We start from the raw sequence: 18,092 nt of genomic DNA, 5'->3' as shown, positions 1-18,092 counted from the left end.
AGATCATTAACCCACTGAGCAAGCGCAGGGACCGAACCCGCAACCTCATGGTTCCTAGTCGGATTCGTTAACCACTGCACCACGACGGGAACTCCCTTTTTCAGATTCTTTTCCCATGTAGGTTATTACAGAATATTGAGTAGAGTTCCCTGTGCTATATATAGTAGGTTCTTGTTGATTATCTATTTTAGGTAATGTTTGTTAAGTGTTTATAACAAACTCCTATGAGACACTATTATCATCCCCCTTTCATAGCTGAAGAACTGAGCACATCTGGTGTTGTCCTGGCTGTGGTGTAGGCCTCAGCTGCAGCTCTGATTCCATTCCTAGCCCAGGAACTTCCATAGGCCTCAGGTGTGGCTGTTTTTTAAAAAAAAAAATGTTGAGCACAGAGAAATTAATAACTTGTTCAAAGTTATTCAGATATGGGTTTCTGTTGTGGTGCAGTAGAAAAGAATCTGACTAGGAACCATGAGGTTGCAGGTTTGATCCCTGGCCTTGCTCAGTGGGTAAAGGATCTGGCATTGCCATGAGCTGTGGTGTAGGTCACAGATGTGGCTTGGATCTGGTGTTTCTGTGGTTGTGGTATAGGCCGGCAGCTGTAGCTCCAATTAGACCCCTATCCTGGGAGTCTCCATATGCCGCAGGTGCGGCCCTAAAAAGCAAATAAATAATAAATAAAATAATAAAACAAAGTTATTCAGATAATAAGTAGTAAAGCCAGGGTAGAAACTCTGGCAGTTTCAAATTTCCTCCCTTCCCCTTCCCACTCAATTTTGACTCAGTAGGTCTGGAATCAGTATTCAAATCCCCAGGTGATTCTGAAGCAAAGACAGTTTTGGGAACTATCCTATTAAATGAATTTACTTTGCAGTGGATGGCTAGTCTTCCTCATGTCTTAGAAGCAATACCACATATGGCTCATGAAGTGACACATGACCCTTTCAAATCTGATTAATAAACAATTATTTTTGAATCCTCTGCAGTGTCCTTCAGGCACAATGCTGGAGGGGCCTGGGGAACATCAGGAAGTAGTGTCTGACCAAGGCACAGACCACTTAGCTTAAAGGCACTTGTAAGAAGTTAGCAATCAGAGATCATGAAAGCCTGCGTAGAAGGTGCAAAGGAGGCTTTCCTGGAAGTGGATGTGAGCTGGATATGAAAAAGGAGGATGATTTGCAGATGTAGGAAAAGGGGAGAGACTTTCTATTTGTTGAAGGAAAAAATGGAAGCAAGCATTCATAAATGGTGATTCAAGGCTGATATTTGTGGACCAACAGTAGAATCAACAGGATGGAATGAAGTTGAGAGTTCCTTTTGCCAACTGGCTGGAAACACATTGGAAAAGTTAGGACAGGATTATGTGCCTTAAGTGCCAGGTCAGAGTTTGGACTGAACCCTCTAAACAGTGGGGAGCCAGAGTTCCCTCCCATTGTGGCTCAGCAGTGTGTAATCCAACTAGTATCCATGAGGATACAGGTTCGATCCCTGGCCTCGATCATTGGGTTAAGGATCCAGTGTTGCCATGAGCTGTGGTATAGGTTGCACCTGTGGCTCGGATCCTGCGTTGCTGTGGCTGTGGCATAGGCCAGCAGTTGTAACTCTAATTCGACCTCTAGCCTAGGAACTTCCATATGCCGCGGGTACAGTTATAAAAAAGACAAAAATAAATAAGTAAATAAGTAAACAGTGGGGAGCCACTGAAAAGTTTGAAAGGATAGCATCATTTGGAAAGAATCATCAGTGGTTAGTCACTGTGCAGGCTGGAAGGATAGAGCAGAGATCAGAACCAGGCAAACTATTTAAAGGTAAAAACAGGAGTTCCCGTTGTGGCGCAGTGGTTAACGAGTCTGACTAGGAACCATGAGGTTGTGGGTTCGATCCCTGGCCTTGCTTAATGGGTTAAGGATCTGGTGTTGACGTAAGCTGTGGTGTAGATCACAGATTGGGCTCCGACCCCGAGTTGCTGTGGCTCTGGTATAGGCCAGTAGCAACAGCTCCGATTGGAATCTCCATATGCCGCAGGTGTGGCCCTAGAAAAGACAAAAAAGACAAAAATTTAAAATTAAAAAAAATAAAGGTAAAAACAATACAGGTGTGGGAAACATAATAAAGGAGTGGATCTGCACATACTTGGGAGTTACTGGCTTAGGTTACGCCCCTCATCAAGCTTAATGATTTGGAGCAAATTGCCTGATATGTCTGAGAAGTGGTATAGATGCTACCTGGTTGTGAGGTGGACATAAAAGTCAATGAATGACATAGTCTAAGAGCTGTCAGTAACAGTGCAGATGAGTGGCGAGTAAAAGCTAGAAGGAAGAAGCAGGAATTAAGGCAGTGAGAATTGGAGAGGATGGTTATAGGTGAACTAAATCCTTCCATTCAGGGAAAAGTGAGGTAGTAATTCAGTAGGGTTCTCTTGTGGCACAGCAGGTTAAGGATCTGGTGTGGTCACTACTGTGGCTCTAGTTCTATCCCTGGCCCAGGAACTTCTATATGCCATGGGTGCGGCTGGAAAAAAAAAGGGGGGGGAGAGGTTGAAAGAAACAAACAGTAAAGGGAAAGCTGACCCACTCCGTTCTTGTATTAGCTATGGGAAGGCACAGACAAGAAGACCATGTTGAATGGTGAGAAGGGAGAGGACAGTTTAGGGAAGATGGAGATGAGATACCTTGTTGTTTGAGGAAAATACAGGTTCCATTATGGGGAACAAGTAAGAGAAGCCATATATATACAGTGGAAAGCACTGTCCACAGGGACAAGCCTTCCATTTCTACCTTCAATTTTACCATGTGCCCACAAAAAAATTGCAAAATACACCTGTTTCTTCTTCTTTTTTGGTCTTTTCCAGGGCCACTTCCCATGGCATACTGAGGTTCCCAGCCTAGGGGTCTAATCCGAGCTGTAGACACTGGCCTACGCCAGAGCCACAGCAATGCGGGATCTGAGCCACATTTGTGACCTACACCACAGCTCATGGCAACGCCAGATCCTTAACCCACTGAGCAAGGCCAGGGATCAAACCCGCAACCTCATGGTTCCTAGTCGGATTCATTAATCACTGCGCTAAAATGGGAACTCCTCCTACACCTGTTTCTTTTAAATATCTAGAAGTGTAGGATGTAAACCAACAATTTAAAAATCATTGCATAGATTGAGATCATATACTTTAGTGACAAGTACAGACCAATGCCTTACTTCTAAAGGTACTTAACAAATGTTGACAAGTGACCACATTTCAATAGAAGGAAACAAATACTATGGGATATTCTAAGAGAAACCTGTATTCCTCAGGAGACAGCGTAGATTATGGGGGCAGCCCTCTACTCTGGGCCTAGGATTTCCACCCCACGGTGATACTAAAATCTTCTCCTGTTTTCATTTGGAGCAAAACAGGAAGTTATGTTCATCAAGTTTTTTGCCCAGGTAATTTGAAATTCTTCCTTGCTTGTTCATGGAAGTCGTGGGCCCTCTGGTATGTAAACCACATCATTCCAGCAGAAGCCCCTCCAAGCCCGCCTTTTGTCACCTAGGTCATCATAGGAAGCCAGGTGGCTATTTGTGCTGCAAAAATGTGCAGTTCAAGGACCCAATTGTGAGTTAATTTCACTTGACTGCGGTGAACTACTCCAGGACTCACGTGAAAACAATGTTATTCTGCAGTCACGCCTCATCGCATCCACATATATGGAAAAGCTTAAATTCCATTCTTGATTTGTCTTTACAGAGATTAATGGTAAAGCGAATCTTTATCAGCCCTTTGCCTAAAAAGGAGTTGGTTAAAGAGTTTGTGGAGGAAAGCTGGATTGGTTTGATTTCAGAAACGATTTTAGAGAGGCGCCGGGGAGCCGGGGCTCTGGTGCCGAGGCCCGCAGGTGTCTTGGGGCTGAGAATGGACCACACGTTTTTCTTTTCAAGGGCCCCTCGCCCATCCTCGACTTCATCAGCCGGTCGGGATCTGGCTTTTGGTTATTCCCCCGGCTGGGGAGGCAGATCCACCGGGTGTCGTTGTGTTCCGTGTCGGTTCAGGGTTCAGGGTGAGTGTGCGCGCAGGAGGGGGTGTGTGAGACCCTCTCCTCCAGGGAGTTTTGGGGCGGCTTCTTCCTAGGCTGGCGCCCCCAACCTCAGAAGGTGACCCCTCCTCGTTCGGCCCGAAGTGGCGGGAAGCCGGGTCCTTAGAGGCGGCCCGAAGGCGAGGGAGGCTGTAAAACCTGGAGGCGGATCCGGTGCGCTCGGCCGGGGATGGCGTGGGGTTTCAGAGCCAAGGACCGCGGGCTTCAGGTAGGGACCAGCCAGGCGAGCGGGGCCTCAGCGGCGTCGGGGGCCCTGGGGCCAGGGCCACGGCGGGCGGGAGGTTTCCGGGCCCCTCCCGTGCCGCGGGCTGGTGGGGAGATGGCGGCGACGGTTTCCCGGCTCCCCCGCCCCGGACGCGATGGCGGTGCGTTCCGGCCCTCCCCCACCAGCTTCACGCCCGCGGGAGCCGGAGCCGGTGAGGCCGGGAGGGCGGGGAGCGGCGGAGGAAAGGCGAGAGGGCGGAGGTTGCGTGGTGCAGGCGGCGGCGGCGGCGGCGGCGGCGGCGGGAGGAGGAGGAGGAGGAGGAGGAGGAGGGCCGGCGGGCGAGCAGGGGAGGAGGAGGAGGCGGGAGCCGTGTCGCACGCAGCTCCAGGCGGGGCAGCCCCGGCGGCTGAGGGACGCGGCCAGACCTTGGCGGGACGGGGATTTAACCGGGGCCCGGCCCAGCGACCAGGTGGAAACGTAGCCGGAGCCACTTAGGCACCCGGGAAATACGGGTGAGTGTCGGGGGTCCGGCGCCGAGGGGGTAGGTGGCGGCGGCGGGCGCAGGCCGGGCCCCGAGCCGCGGTGTCGCAGTGACTGGGGCCGCGGCAGCCGAGCGCAGGAGGCGGGCGAGGCCTGAGAGGCCGAGCCGCGGCCGGGAGGTATGGCGGCGGAGCCGGGGGACTCGTGGGCAGAGGGCGCCGGGGGCGGGAGGTGAGCGAGCGCGGCCCGGCCCTGAGTCACCCGGGTCGGCTCGGGCCTGGCCGGGCCGCGGCACCGGACGTGGGCTCAGGGCGACCAGGCCCGGACTACGCACTGGGAAAAAAGCCCGATTCATCGCGCCCGAGGCGGCGGCCTGGTGGCGCCCGACCCATTCCCATCGCTATTGGGCTCGGGCTGCGGAGCCCGGCGGCGAGCGGCCCCGGGCGGTCGGGCGCGCGCGTCTCGGCTCTCGGGCGGCGACCCCCGCGGGGCACCGGGGACCCGTGCGGTCTCTTCCTCGCCCCTCGGGATCACTTCTCTCCCGAGCGTCGCTTCCCCCCCAGCGCGTGCTCTCAAGTAAGTACTGGGCTCGCGCGCAGGAGCGGCGGCGGAGCCGGGCTCTCTGCTTTCCGGTTCCCTGCCCGCGACTCTTGGGTTCCCTGCCCGCATTGTTGCGACTGTGCAGGGCGCTATTATTGGGTAACAGTCGCCCTTTTGCCCCGTTCTCTTGGGAGAGCGGGCCAGGAAGGTGGCAGGGATGCGAGTGCAGCGGCCGAACGGGACCGAGCCCCCCGGCGCCAGCCAAGCGCCCGCGAGTGGGGCCGGGCCTGCGCCGCCGCGTCGGCGCGCCCCCGGCCCTGCGCCCGGCGGGAGCGCGCGCTGACCCCGCAGGTAACCCTTGCGGAGGGTGGCCCTGTGCGCCCCGCTTGCTCCCCCTGCCCCGCGCAGGAGGTGGCCTGCAGCGGGCCAAGTGATGGTTTCAGGAGAAACGCTTTGTGAACATTCCTGGAGACTAATCCGCAAAGTTCAGGGTTTTCTCCCTTCAGCGAGCTCTGCCCCAAATTGGATCCTCTTTTCCGAGTGGATCCTTGTTGCTTTTAATTGGTAGTTGGGGTTAGTGGTGAGGGTGCAAATGGGGAATTGCAGTTAACTTATACTCAAGCATTTATTTGCTCTGTGTAATTGTGGTGACATTAAAACAGAGTTAGGAATGGAGTCAGGGGTCACGCAGTTTTGAAATGAACTTTTGAGTGACAGAAGGGAACTCAATTTGCTTTTACTTTTAAGCTCCCAGCTGCTAAGACCTAAAACATCTTGACATTCCCCAGAACGTGTGCACTTGTAAGTTTAACACCTCATTTTTGTGGTCGCCCTGTCTACCTGATATTCTGATATCCTGGAGCGTTTGTGGATTGTGTAGCAGAACAGGGAATGTTGTTTAAAAAGCAAAATCAGTCACTTTTCACATTTTTCAAATTATTCAAGACACTTTTTTGATCCAAAAGGGTTCTTGGATGTTAGGAAACATTTTACTTGAAAGTTCTATTTGTTGCTTTCCATGATAAGTTGTAATAGTTGTATTTCAAATTCCGAAGCATGCAAACACAAGACTGGCTCACTTTAACTCTATTATGCCCATTTTTGGAGGTTTTTGGAGAGTGCTCATTAAGCTAGAGAGGGGTGGCTGAAGTACTGTCTAAAAATATTACCTTTTTTTGTGTGTGTTTTGGTTTTTTTTTTTTTTTTTTTGGTCATTGGACTCAATCTTTTAAAAAACTTATTTTACCAAAAAGAAGGAAGAAAAAAACTTTTAGATGGACTACTAGGATATTTGACCAGTTTGTAATCTCTCTCAGAGCCACAGGCTCAGGTCCTTGGAGGCATGTCCATCTCCCTTTCCTAAGGTCGCCCATCACAGAGGAGAATTACCAGTCAGTGAATGCCCCAGCTGATTCTGCAGTTTCTTTAGGTATTACAGCACCTCCTGTGCCTTTGCCTCTCACTGAATATTACCTTCTAGAGATAATTAGTCTGGTTGTCAATACAACCTTATTTCTCATTCTTCTTAGACTGAATTTCTTTTTCTTTTTTCTTATTTTTCTCTTTTCCTTTTTAGGGCCTCATGAGAGGCATATGGAAGTTCCCAGGCTAGAGATTGAATCAGAGCTGCAGCTACCAGCCTACACAACAGCCACAGCAACATGGGATCTGATCCGCATCTGCAACCTACACCAAAGCTCATCGCAATGTTGGATGGATCCCTTAACCCACTGAGCAAGGGCAGGGATTGAACCCGCATCCTTATGGACACTAGTTGGATTCGTTTGCACTGCGCCACAACAGGAACTCCCTCTGACTGAATTTCTTGAAAGGAGATACTGCTTATTTATTTTTGCATCCCCAAAGTATCATAGAACTTCACCCTGGGTACCTTAGTTTTTTTTGAATGACTAAATCTGGAATAATTCCACCTTATTCCCAGTGTTTGACCACTTGGGATTTGGCTACAGAAACAGTCACTGCACTTAAACCGGGTGAGAATGAACACTTTATTGTAATTGTTCCTGCAGCACCCCAGGCATTAATACAGTGCCCTGGCAGAAAAAAACTCAGGTCTTCTTCAGCTATAGCAATCCAGGAAACTACCAAGAAAACAAGTTGTGAAACTTTAATTAGCTTTTTTTTCCCCCTTTTAAAACTAATTTTAAGGTACAGATTTAAAAAAATTTTTTTGTGTGTGTTTTTTTAAAAAACAAGATTGTGGTCAGATTAAATTTTGCAGCCATACCTTTGAAGTGAAATCCTTTAATTTGTTAAGGCTTTTTCCCTGTTGGAGAGATGAGCTGGGCGCACTGCTGGAACCTGAGTGACCTTACCTTCCTTGGGTCCTTGAGGGCCTTTTATCGCAAGTTTATGCCACCTGTACCCAGCAGGCATTGCTGTACCCAGCAAGGAAAGTTCAAATACATGTGCTTTAAATTGAGAAGTAATTAACTTGCCTTTCTTCAGATCCAGAATTAGGGCCCAAAAAACATAGGAATGTGTGTTTTATGCTTTGGTGTTTCAGCCCTCCATGGGTTCCAGGGCTTTCTACCCTCAGCAGTTGAATCAGTCTGGTGTAAAATGTCTTTGGGGCACTAAAGAATATCCAGCTAGTCTTTTTGCTTTTTAGGGCCACACCCATGGCATATGGATGTTCCTGGGCTAGGGGTGGAATTGGAGCTGCAGTGCCAGCCTACACCACAGCCACAGCAATGCCAGATCTGAGCTGCACCTACACCATGGCTCATGGTAACGCCAGATCCTTAACTCACTGAGCGAGGCCAGGGATCAAACCCACATCCTTATGGATACTAGTTGGTTTCATTACCGCTGAGCCTCGATGGGAACTGCTCAGCTTGTCTTTTAGATGTGTCTGGAGAGAAGAGTGTACCAGACCTTACTTTGCTTTTCTTTTTTTTTTAGTATCTTGTAGTTTCTCAGTAAAGTAGCATCTTTTATTTGCCTTCCAAAACTGAGAAATGAACATAATTAAATGAAGAATAAGTCAAATTTATTTAAGTTAAATTTAGATAAAACCTTAGGTTTATTCTCTTACGAAGATTTTAAACTCTTTGTAGTATGTGCATTTAATAATGCACACTATAGGGAGCTTCCTGGTGGTATAGTGGTTAGGATTTGGTATTGTCACTGCTGCAGCCCAGGTTGGATCCCTGGTCAGGAAACTGAGATCCCACATTAAGTCACTGCAGACTAAGGACAAAAAAAATTAATGCTTACTGTAAGCAGAACTATTATGACATTTAATGGCTTTCAATTTTTTTCACAAGGATATTATCTAGCTTCTAAAAATGTGTGTATGATATATTCATTTATTTTTGCTTAGATAACATGTTGCTTGGGAGAGAAGACATGGGATCTAGTTTGAACTTCCATGTTGCTGAGCCCCTATTTCCTCACTTATAAAGTGAAATGCTTTCTGACTGACTCTTCAGACCCTTCAAGTGTGTGGATCCCCTGGGAATGCCATAGCTTTTAACATTAAGGGCATTTGAGGAACCATCCTTAGAGCATCATTTTATTTGCGTTTGAGAAGCAGAGTTGAAGCCCAGGTCTGGTAGTCATGTACCTTTTTTCTCTTGGGAATCTTGGCTCAAGGAAGCAGAGTTTTCTGGCAGCTTCCACATCCTTGCGGTGCGGCTTCCCAGATTTGCCATGTTGCCCTTCCCCTTGCTGTCACCTGACAGACTCTTTGGAAAGGCTGGGCTCAGGTCCTGATGCTCTATCTGGAGTAGAAGCATCCCCTGAAGTCCTGTCTGGGTCAGTGTCCTAGCACTTAACCTTTGAATGGACTTGGGGTTGCTTCCTTGAGTCAGAGCTCCTGTAGGGTGGGGACCTTGTGATGGGCATGTGTCCCCCATGCCAGCCCACACCCTGCCACTCATTTGCTCAAACTGTCTTCATGAACATTCTCACCCTCCGAATCTTTACCAGGGACCCCTGGAGTGTAGGTATAGTTGTTTAGTGCCCCTTACAGTGTCCAGGGGAAGAATCTGAGGCTTGGAACGGGGAAGGTCAGACCTGGTAGGTGGCAAGGCCTGAGTTAAAATGAGACAGGAACCCCCGGGCTCCGGCTTTTAGCCAGGTGCTCCCTAAGTGTCTGTTTTATGTGAAGGTGGGAGAAGAGAAAAGAGCGAAATTGAAATGCTTTCAGGATTGATATCTGATTGTTGATAATTAGGACAGAATTCATTATGCAGAACTTGGTTGACTACCAAGAATGAGCTTATTCTCAGTTTCTTAGTAACTGGGCAACACTGGAGGAGAGTAATTGGGCACTGTGATAATGGAAATGAACAGCTCTGGAACTTTGGGACTGCCATTAAGTTGGATGTGATATGATTCCCTGGCCTTAGAAAAACTTACAAAACCGATTAAGATTGTTCATTATCTAACAACCTTCGGTTTTGTTCTTTTGTTTTTTTAAAGCTGGTCAGAAAATACTTTGGAAAACAGATTGTATGAAACGTGTGCTTAGAATGTGTATGTACTGGTGACAATAAAGTAGTGAAAATGGTTGTTCTTTTAGCATGGTGAACTTGGGTCCTTTTAAAATATTCCTACCCCAGAAGTTCCCTGGCGGCCTAGCAGGTTAAGGAATCCAGAGTTGTCACTGCTGTGGTGCGGGTTCGATCCGTGGCCTGGGAATTTCCACATGCTGTGAGCATGGCCAAAAAATTTAAAAATGTAAAAATAAATAAAATATCCCCCACTCAAGTTTTTTAAGAACCAAAAGGTAATAAACATGATTTCAGGATAAGAGAAAGCCTCTCAGCTTATCACCAAAAGTAGGGACTGTACAGAAAAGGTTCTTTTGATAATCTTAGAATAATCAAAGTTCTGTATGTTAAAATGCCATGAGCAGAATTAAAAAGCAAATGATAAACTGAAAGAAATATTTTAACTCACAAGCAGATTTGCTTTCTTTCCTATAAAAAGAGGGCTTATAAAATAGTTAAAGATGATGCCCTCCCTTCCCCCATGGAAAATAAAATGAACAAACTGGTTACTTATAAAAGAAAGGATCAAGAAACTTGAGAAAATATTCAGCTTTACTAAGCAGCTCTCTTAGAAATGCAAATCCCAGGGAGCCATGGTGGTGCAACAGAAACCGAATGTGACTAGGAACCACGAGGTTTTAGGTTCTATCCCTGCCCTCGATCACTGGGTTAAGGAGGATCTGGCATTGCCGTGAGCTATGGTGTCGGTCACAGACGCGGTTTGGATCTGGCATTGCTGTGGCTTTGGCGTAGGCTGGCAGCTATAGCTGTGGTTGACCCCTAGCCTGGGAACCTCCATATGTTGCTGATGTGGCCCTAAAAAAACAAAGACAAAAAAAGAGAAATGCAAATCCGTGAGACACTGATTATGAATTTTTTTTTAATGATACTGATTATGCTGTTTATTGAGTGCTTATATCCTAGGTGTTGTGGTATACATTTTGTTTGGTTGGGGGGGGGGTTGGCTGTACCTGAGCATATGGGAGTTCCTGGGCCAGGTATCAAACCTGCACCACAGCGGTGTCAACACCAGATCCTTAATCTGCTGCACCACAAGAGAACTCCTGTTTTTAAGAATTCTGGCATAGATTGAAAACTATGAGCGTATGGAGAAATAAGTCCAATCATTCATTGCCTGAGAAAGAATAGTTTTTCTGAGAGAATTATGTAAAAGAAATCAAACTTACACAATATGTATGCACTTTGAAATACTTAATTTTTACTTCTAAGGATTTAGTCAAGGAAAATATTTTAAAACATTTGATTAATATTCTCTCATGGGTACACTATTAATGCCTTTTTTCCCCCAACTTTTATTTTCTTTATAGAGACACACCCTAGGCACAAGGAAGTTCCCAGGCAAGAGGTCGAATCAGCTGCAGCTGCCTGCCAACCTACACCACAGCTCACAGCAACGCCAGATCCTTAACCTCCTGAGCAAGGCCAGGGATCAAACCCCCATCCTCATGGATTCAAGTCAGGTTTTTTTCTGCTGAGCCACAGTGAGAACTCCTTACTGCCTTCTTAATGAGCAATTGTTTTCAGTTTTTTTGCTATTAAAGTATGATCCCAGCATTTTTTTTTTTTTTTTTTTTTTTTAAATAATGGCCGCACCTACAGCATACAGAATTTCCCAGACCAGATATCGAATCTGAGCCACTGCTGAGATACTTTAACCCACTGCACTGGCCAGGGATTGATCTTGCACCTCCATGGTGACCAGAGCTGCTGCAGTCAATTCTTAACCCACTGTGGGAACTTCCCAGCATTTTTAGATAAGTGTTTGCATTTCTGTAATTGGTGAGACAGAAACATGCTATAATGTCTAAAATTTTATTTTGATGTGTATGTACATATTTTAAAAATGGTAAACCAAAATGTATATAGTGGTTGTCTTTGAAGAGTGAAATTTGGGGTTATTTTTAGTTTATTTTGTTTTTGTTTTTTTCTTAAATTTTCTATAGTGCGCATGTATTTATAATGCAGTGGATGAGTTTATGAAGACAAAAGACAGTGGAAGCAGTGAGCTTACTTGTGCTTAGTTCAGTCCTGGAATCCTTGCTGTTTGCTTTACTTGTAGGTCCCTGCTCAGATGTGTTGACATCTGAGGGTTAAATGTCTGACTTTAAACCCTGGGGCTTCTTAACAGCACTCATCTTCCCATCCCCCCCCCATCTTAATCCTTCAGCTGCTTCAGGTCCCACGGTGAAACTGTCTTAATCTCATGAAACTCATTCTTGTTTTGGTATTTTGTTGAATTAAAACACTGGATTATGTACTGAAATTGTCTTCAGTGTAGTTTTCTTTTCTTAGTCATACCATGAACTTCCTGTTCTCTTTTGCCAATTTCACAACTCCTGCTGATAGTAGCTGGATGCTTAAACTTGTTGTCATTATGCTTAAGAATATAAATTTGCTTAAAAAATTAGAAAAATAAATTCTCTTGACACTTTGTGTTATAGCTTGAAAAATTGAAACTTTCAATTTAAGAAATGTATTCTAAATGACACAAATTAGGAATAGTGTTTGACAGCTGAGAACACAGGTGCACAGAAACGTGTCACCTGTTAACTAAAATAGTTGAGTGTGGAGTTTCTGTTGTGGCTCCATGGTTAACAAATCCAACTAGGAACCATGAGGTTGCAGGTTCGATCCCTGGCCTTGCTCAGTGGGTTAAGGATCCGGTGTTGCTGTGAGCTGTGGTGTAGGTTGCAGACACAGCTCAGATCCCCCGTTGCTGTGGCTCTGGCTAGGTGGCAGCTATAGCTCCTGTTAGACCCCTAGCCTGGGAACCTCCATATGGGCGGGAGCAGCCCTAGAAAAGGCAAAAAGACAAAAACAAACAAAAAAACAGTTGAGTGTGCCTGGGGGGTATCTGAAGGTCAGGACACGGAAGAAAGGCCGGAGAGCTCAGGCCCCCCCGCCTGCTCTTGCAGGAGGGAAGGAAGCCTGTTCTGGTCAGACTGGAAGCAAGGATTTGCAGTCCTGAATGATGCTGAGAAACCGTGGACTGCAGACTTTGGTCCTAAGTGGAGTCCCAGGCATAAAAGCTGGAAGCTCTGTCCCCTCCCCCAGCCCCAGGCCTGTTTTGGGAACTAGGAGACTGGTTTAGAGAAAGACGTAGAAGAGAGGAGTCCAGAGTGATTTCTTTTGACTTCTCCAGCCTTAGAGGATCATATTTCAGATGGCAATAAATACCACTGTTCCCCCCCACACACACTTGGAATGTGCTAGAGACTGGTCTGGACCCACTTTGAAGCTGTTCGCCCTCAGCCTTCTACTTCCTCCACATCCCTGGTTGAAGTAGCCTTGGACACTCAGTGCAGGAATGGTTTCTTAGTTAGTCATGGAGACAGACTCCCGGAATCAAAAGGTCTTCTGTGGATGTCTGCCGACAGGGCACCCACAACACAGATGGGAAGGCTCAGTAACTCTTTTACCCAGTTATTCCTCAGTGGCACCTTTGCTGTTCTGTGTGGAGGTGCCTTGGTCCTGAGCAGGGTGTTCTGTTTTGTTTTTGCATGTCTGTAGTTTAGCTGGGGCATTTATGGTAAAGCATACCACACGTGTAATCACTTGACATTATGAAGCTTTGTTTAGTCACTAATACTTGCAAAGTAAAAGAGCTCAGCTTTACTACTCCCTGGTTTTCAGTAATTTTAAAAACTTGTTCAGAGTGGTATTTGCCTGTCTGTGTTCTGTGACATGTAAGATATTGGAGTGGGAGGGGCGATCTTGGAAAATAAAGTTAGAAAATGCTAGGTTGCACATTGAGGGTCTTTTTTCTTCTTTCGCAGTCCCAGAGCATATGGAGATCCCGTGCCAGGGATCAGATCTAAGCTGCAGTTGAGCCCTACACAGCAGTTGCGGGAACTCTGGATCCTTAAACCACTGACCCACTGTGTTAGGTGGGAGATAGAACTTGTGTCCCAGTGCTCCCAAGACTGCTGCTGATCCTGTGGGACCACAGTGGGCACTCCTCCAAGGGCTTTTAATATGTTAATATATGTTGAAGATTTTACAGGGAGATCCCTGTTTTACAGGGGATGTGTATCTTAAAGTGTGTGTGTGTGAGAATGAATAAGGTATACCCTTTGTTTAACAATAGCCTCTGAGGGAAGAAACCTCTTACCATATTAAAGAATGTATTTTGTAGAGCACATACAGAATTGTGAGAATGACAGTTGTGAAAAGTGATGTCTTGCAGTAGATGTGTGACCTGAGTGAGCTTAGCAGCTGTGCTCGTTTCTTCTCTTTCTGGTGGAACTTTGAGGAGCATCTTGAAATTCAGAGTGTTCCTGGGAGCAGTGCAGGAAGTGCCCCAGAGGTTGGGATCCTGATGAGTATAGAGTTAGACGTGTGGTTGTCTGGAAATAGTTTCTGCTTCACTTCATTCCTTGTCTAAATATAAATCTTAATTGCTGTTACAGGAAGTGTCTTAAAAATTTTTTTTAAGCACGTGGATCAGCATTAATCTGTGCTCACTCCTGAGAAACAAGATTAAAGCATGCATCATTCACATTTTCTTGGAGGTGTCCCATGTTGAAAGTACTTTTTAAACCTGGGAAATGCTAGTACCAGTTTGTAACATTACCTCCTAAGATGTTTCAAAAATTTTTAATTCTAAACTGCCAGAGTTAAATGTTTCAGTCCATTGAAACTCAGACTTTGCTTCTCCTTTCAGGTTCTCTTAGAGTCTTTGCTGATATTTTAGATTAGTTCTCCTGAATTTCTGGCTTAGTGTTTTCCAGAATGTGAACACTGTTCATTCACCTGGTTAGGTTAGGGAAGTGTAACCAGGTTTGTTTTTTATTTTTTTATTTTGTCTTTTTAGGGCCATACCCCTTGGCATATGGAGGGTTCCCAGGCTAGGGGTCTAATCAGAGCTGTTGCTGCCGGCCTACAGCACAGCTCATGGCAACGCTAGACCCTTAACCCACCGAAGGAGGCCAGGAATCGAACCCGCAACCTCATCGTTGCTAGTTGGATTTGTTTCCGCTGTGCCATGGTGGGAACTCCAGGTTTGTTTTTTAGAGTGTTTTGGCCTCTTTAAGAAGGGGGTGTAGCATGCAGTGTTTTTCAGAATTCTGGACCAGGTTAGCATCCTCTTTTCCTGAATGATCTCTTGGCATTGGCATCTGTAGAGGATGCTCTGCTCTTCTGGTTCTGTGTTCTCTCAGTGGACATTCAGGGGCTACCTCTCTGACTTGTACTGGTTCGTTTTGCTGTTGGGTTTTTCGGTTTTGTTTGACCATCATTGCCATAGCTGGTTGCCTTCCAGCTGAGCTCCAGCAATTTTCCTAACCACCCTCAGGGCTTCTCCATGCAGCCCGCCTGCCCTTCCTTCATCACCACCTGCCCCAAACTGAGCTCATTGCTCCCTAAGCCGTATCCAAATTCTCTATTTCTAGCATTTTCTCTGAGATTAATTTCCCCTCCATGTTTAGTGAGCTACCAAGTCTTCCTGGTTCTTCAAAATGCCCTGTATTCACCCCTACTTTGTTTGGTTTGTCACCAGATCATGTTGCCTGGGTTTAGGATTTGTCATAGTTCGCTTGACTACAGAGTCTGTCCCCGGGGTGTTGGAGTCACCATGATTGGCTGGAGGGGCCCTGCTCTCCATCCTATCCTGGCCAGTCCTCCACTGCACATTCCCAGCCCATCCCCTTAAGCTCAAGAATACGGAGAGTCTGGCCAGGTGCCCAGTGCTGAGATGCTGCTGCTTAGATGCGGCTGGGTGTGGGTGCTGGCTCTTTGTCTCATCCTGGTTCTTCAAACTGGGAGTGTGCTTTCTACCAGTAAAACTTAGTAAAATTTCAGTAAAGCAAACCAGTGTGGGGAAGTTGTGTTAATTTTGAGATTTAACCAATAGTAAATGATGAATGTAGGAGTTTTCTTTTGATGGACTGATTTCTGGAAATTGTTGATGATTAAAGAATTCACAGGTTATAATCAACAAACCATATGTTACACTCAAGTTTCATCCTGAAGGTATGGATGTGGTATATGATGAACATCCACGTTGCTTTTTATGGTAGGTGTATAGGTGAGTGAGTGTGTCTTAACTAGGACAGTGGACTCCTTAGTAGTTGTAAAAAGTGTTTTAAAAACACATTCAGATGACTCCCTTGGCAGCAGTGAATCTAACTGCAGTTTCACATTAAATAAAGCGTCCCCCTCCCAACCACCGCCAAAGTGCAGAGGAGGATTTGTGCTTTATTGACAGTCGAGTATAGGCTGAATATAAGTGCATACTCAGTGTGTGTGATCAGAAAAAAATCAGCCCTAAAATGTGCTTCTTTCCATAGTTCTTTGCATTTATACTTGGCAAAAGTTGGTTTATTTGCAACATTTTAATGTCTAAATTTTATTTAAAAATTTCTTTAAAACAAATGCATTTTTATTTATTTACTTTTCAGTAAGTTCAAATCCTTGAAGGGTACAGCATCACACAGATTCTGTATCCAGTGGCCTTAGCAGGAAGGTTGTTTTGGAATTTAGCACGAACCATGCCGCTGTTGACATGAGCACGAGTTACCTTTCCCCAGGTTACTCTGGTTTTGTTAGGTTTTCCGCCAGGTGTCACTGTGTTATTCTTTGTGTTGTACACGTAAGCACATCTTTTGCTTAGATAAAATTCAATTTCATCTCGGGCATAAACACCTTCAATTTTAAGAAGAGCTGTGTGCTCCCTCTGGTTCGGGAGGCCCGCTTATAACCAGCAAAAATGGTCTTGGACCATAAACTTCCCAGCATATCTGTTGTTTTAGAAGTCCTCTTCCCAGCAGGCCTCAGCAGGCTCCAAGATGGCTGAAAGAGCTTTTTTTTTTGTCTTTTTGCTATTTCTTGGACCGCTTCCGTGGCATATGGAGGTTCCCAGTCTAGGGGTCGAATCGGAGCTGCAGCCACCAGACTACGCCAGAGCCACAGCAACGTGGGATCGGAGTCGCGTCTGCAACCTACACCACAGCTCACGGCAACGCCGAATCGTCAACCCCGAATCGTCAACCCACTGAGCAAGGGCAGGGACTGAACCCACAACCTCATGGTTCCTAGTCGGATTCGTTAACTACTGCGCCACGATGGGAACTCCTGAAAGAGCTATTTTTAAAATTGAATTGTGTTTGGGAACCTCAAGTCCTCTAAAGTGCCCATTTTTTATATGTGAATTCTTAATTTAAAACAAAACTGGGGGGAAGTCTGAATTTTGTGATTTTTGATACTCTTTCCTCACCAGGAAAGGGAGATTCTTGTCACCTGCTTGTGACACATCCTTCTGCCTCCCAGATTTCCATCTGCATCTAGATTTCCACCCTTGGTGGCCCGAAGGCGTCTCCTTTACCCAAGCACCAGGAGTGAAAACATCCTGTCAGTTAGCCTGGTCCTGAGAGGCTGCGGCACCGAGAGAGAGGGACTACTTGCTTGGATGCTGGTGTGCAGGGGAAGGGTGTGCAATAGCTGGTTTCCAGACTCAGTGGATTCTGTACAACCAGTGGCAGCTCACCCTTGACTAGGAGATAGGTGAGAAACAGTTTCCAAGCTGGCATTTTAAAGCACTCTGTTAAATGTATTTGGTGGTGGGATGAAAGATTCAGATGAATTTTAAGAATGAAGGTGATATCAAAGAATCTGAATCTCTAGCACCTGCCTCTAGCTGGATCCCCAGGTCCCTCAGAGTACAACCTCCCCGCCTTCTGATGATGGGTACGCTTTGGTAGGAATTTAGGGAAGTACCCCTGGGGTAGTCAGTTATCCAAGGGTATTTTGAAATTTTCAGGCAACTTTGCTTCATCGTGAACTAAAAAATAAGCATGACATTTGACATTTCCCCGCCAAGAAGTTTTATGTTGCTTTATATAAGAACCTTGTTAGGAATTTCAAGGACCTCTGATACAACCTTTGTTGAAGTGTTACTGTGAATGGTAGGAAATGCTTACCGTGATGTCTCAAGTACCTTCCCAAACGTTTTATTTACATCACTCATCTGTGCCTCACATCAACCTTATAAGATAGGAACTGTTATTACCCCCATTTATATATATATATGTATGTAAATCTGTATTATAGCTATAGGTAATTACAAGCACAGAAGTTAAGGAATCTGCACGTGAGTTGTGGAGCCGGAACTTTGAAGTCCCCTTAAACATCCACACACATTTATACATTAACTATTTGAAACAGTCCTGTCACTGTGTGATGTCACTGTGTGTTTCTACAGTACAAAATGCATTTTGTAGGTTAACGATGTATACACAGACGTAACTGAAGTAAAAG

The 18,092-nt window shown here is 45.9% G+C and overlaps 1 protein-coding gene and 1 pseudogene across 6 annotated transcripts in view; one reads left to right on the top strand and one right to left on the bottom strand.

Moving 5' to 3' along the window:
• The window catches only part of CUL1 (cullin 1), a 104,592-nt gene continuing 89,659 nt past the window's right edge, over nt 3,160-18,092 (top strand). For 2 of the 6 annotated variants that reach the window (XM_021063585.1, XM_021063583.1), the window contains exon 1: nt 4,615-4,790. The gene's annotated coding sequence lies outside the window, so the exon portion shown is untranslated. Of the gene's footprint in view, nt 4,282-4,319; nt 4,490-4,601; nt 4,791-18,092 lie in introns of those variants that run through there. The other 4 variants (XM_021063586.1, XM_021063584.1, XM_021063587.1 and 1 more) reach the window with 4 other exon arrangements.
• LOC106505002 lies at nt 16,002-16,574 on the bottom strand (annotated as a pseudogene).

This window comes from Sus scrofa, chromosome 9, assembly GCF_000003025.6.
Source record: "Sus scrofa isolate TJ Tabasco breed Duroc chromosome 9, Sscrofa11.1, whole genome shotgun sequence".
Taxonomy (NCBI): domain Eukaryota; kingdom Metazoa; phylum Chordata; class Mammalia; order Artiodactyla; family Suidae; genus Sus; species Sus scrofa.
This window is presented reverse-complemented; position numbering and strand designations above follow the sequence as displayed.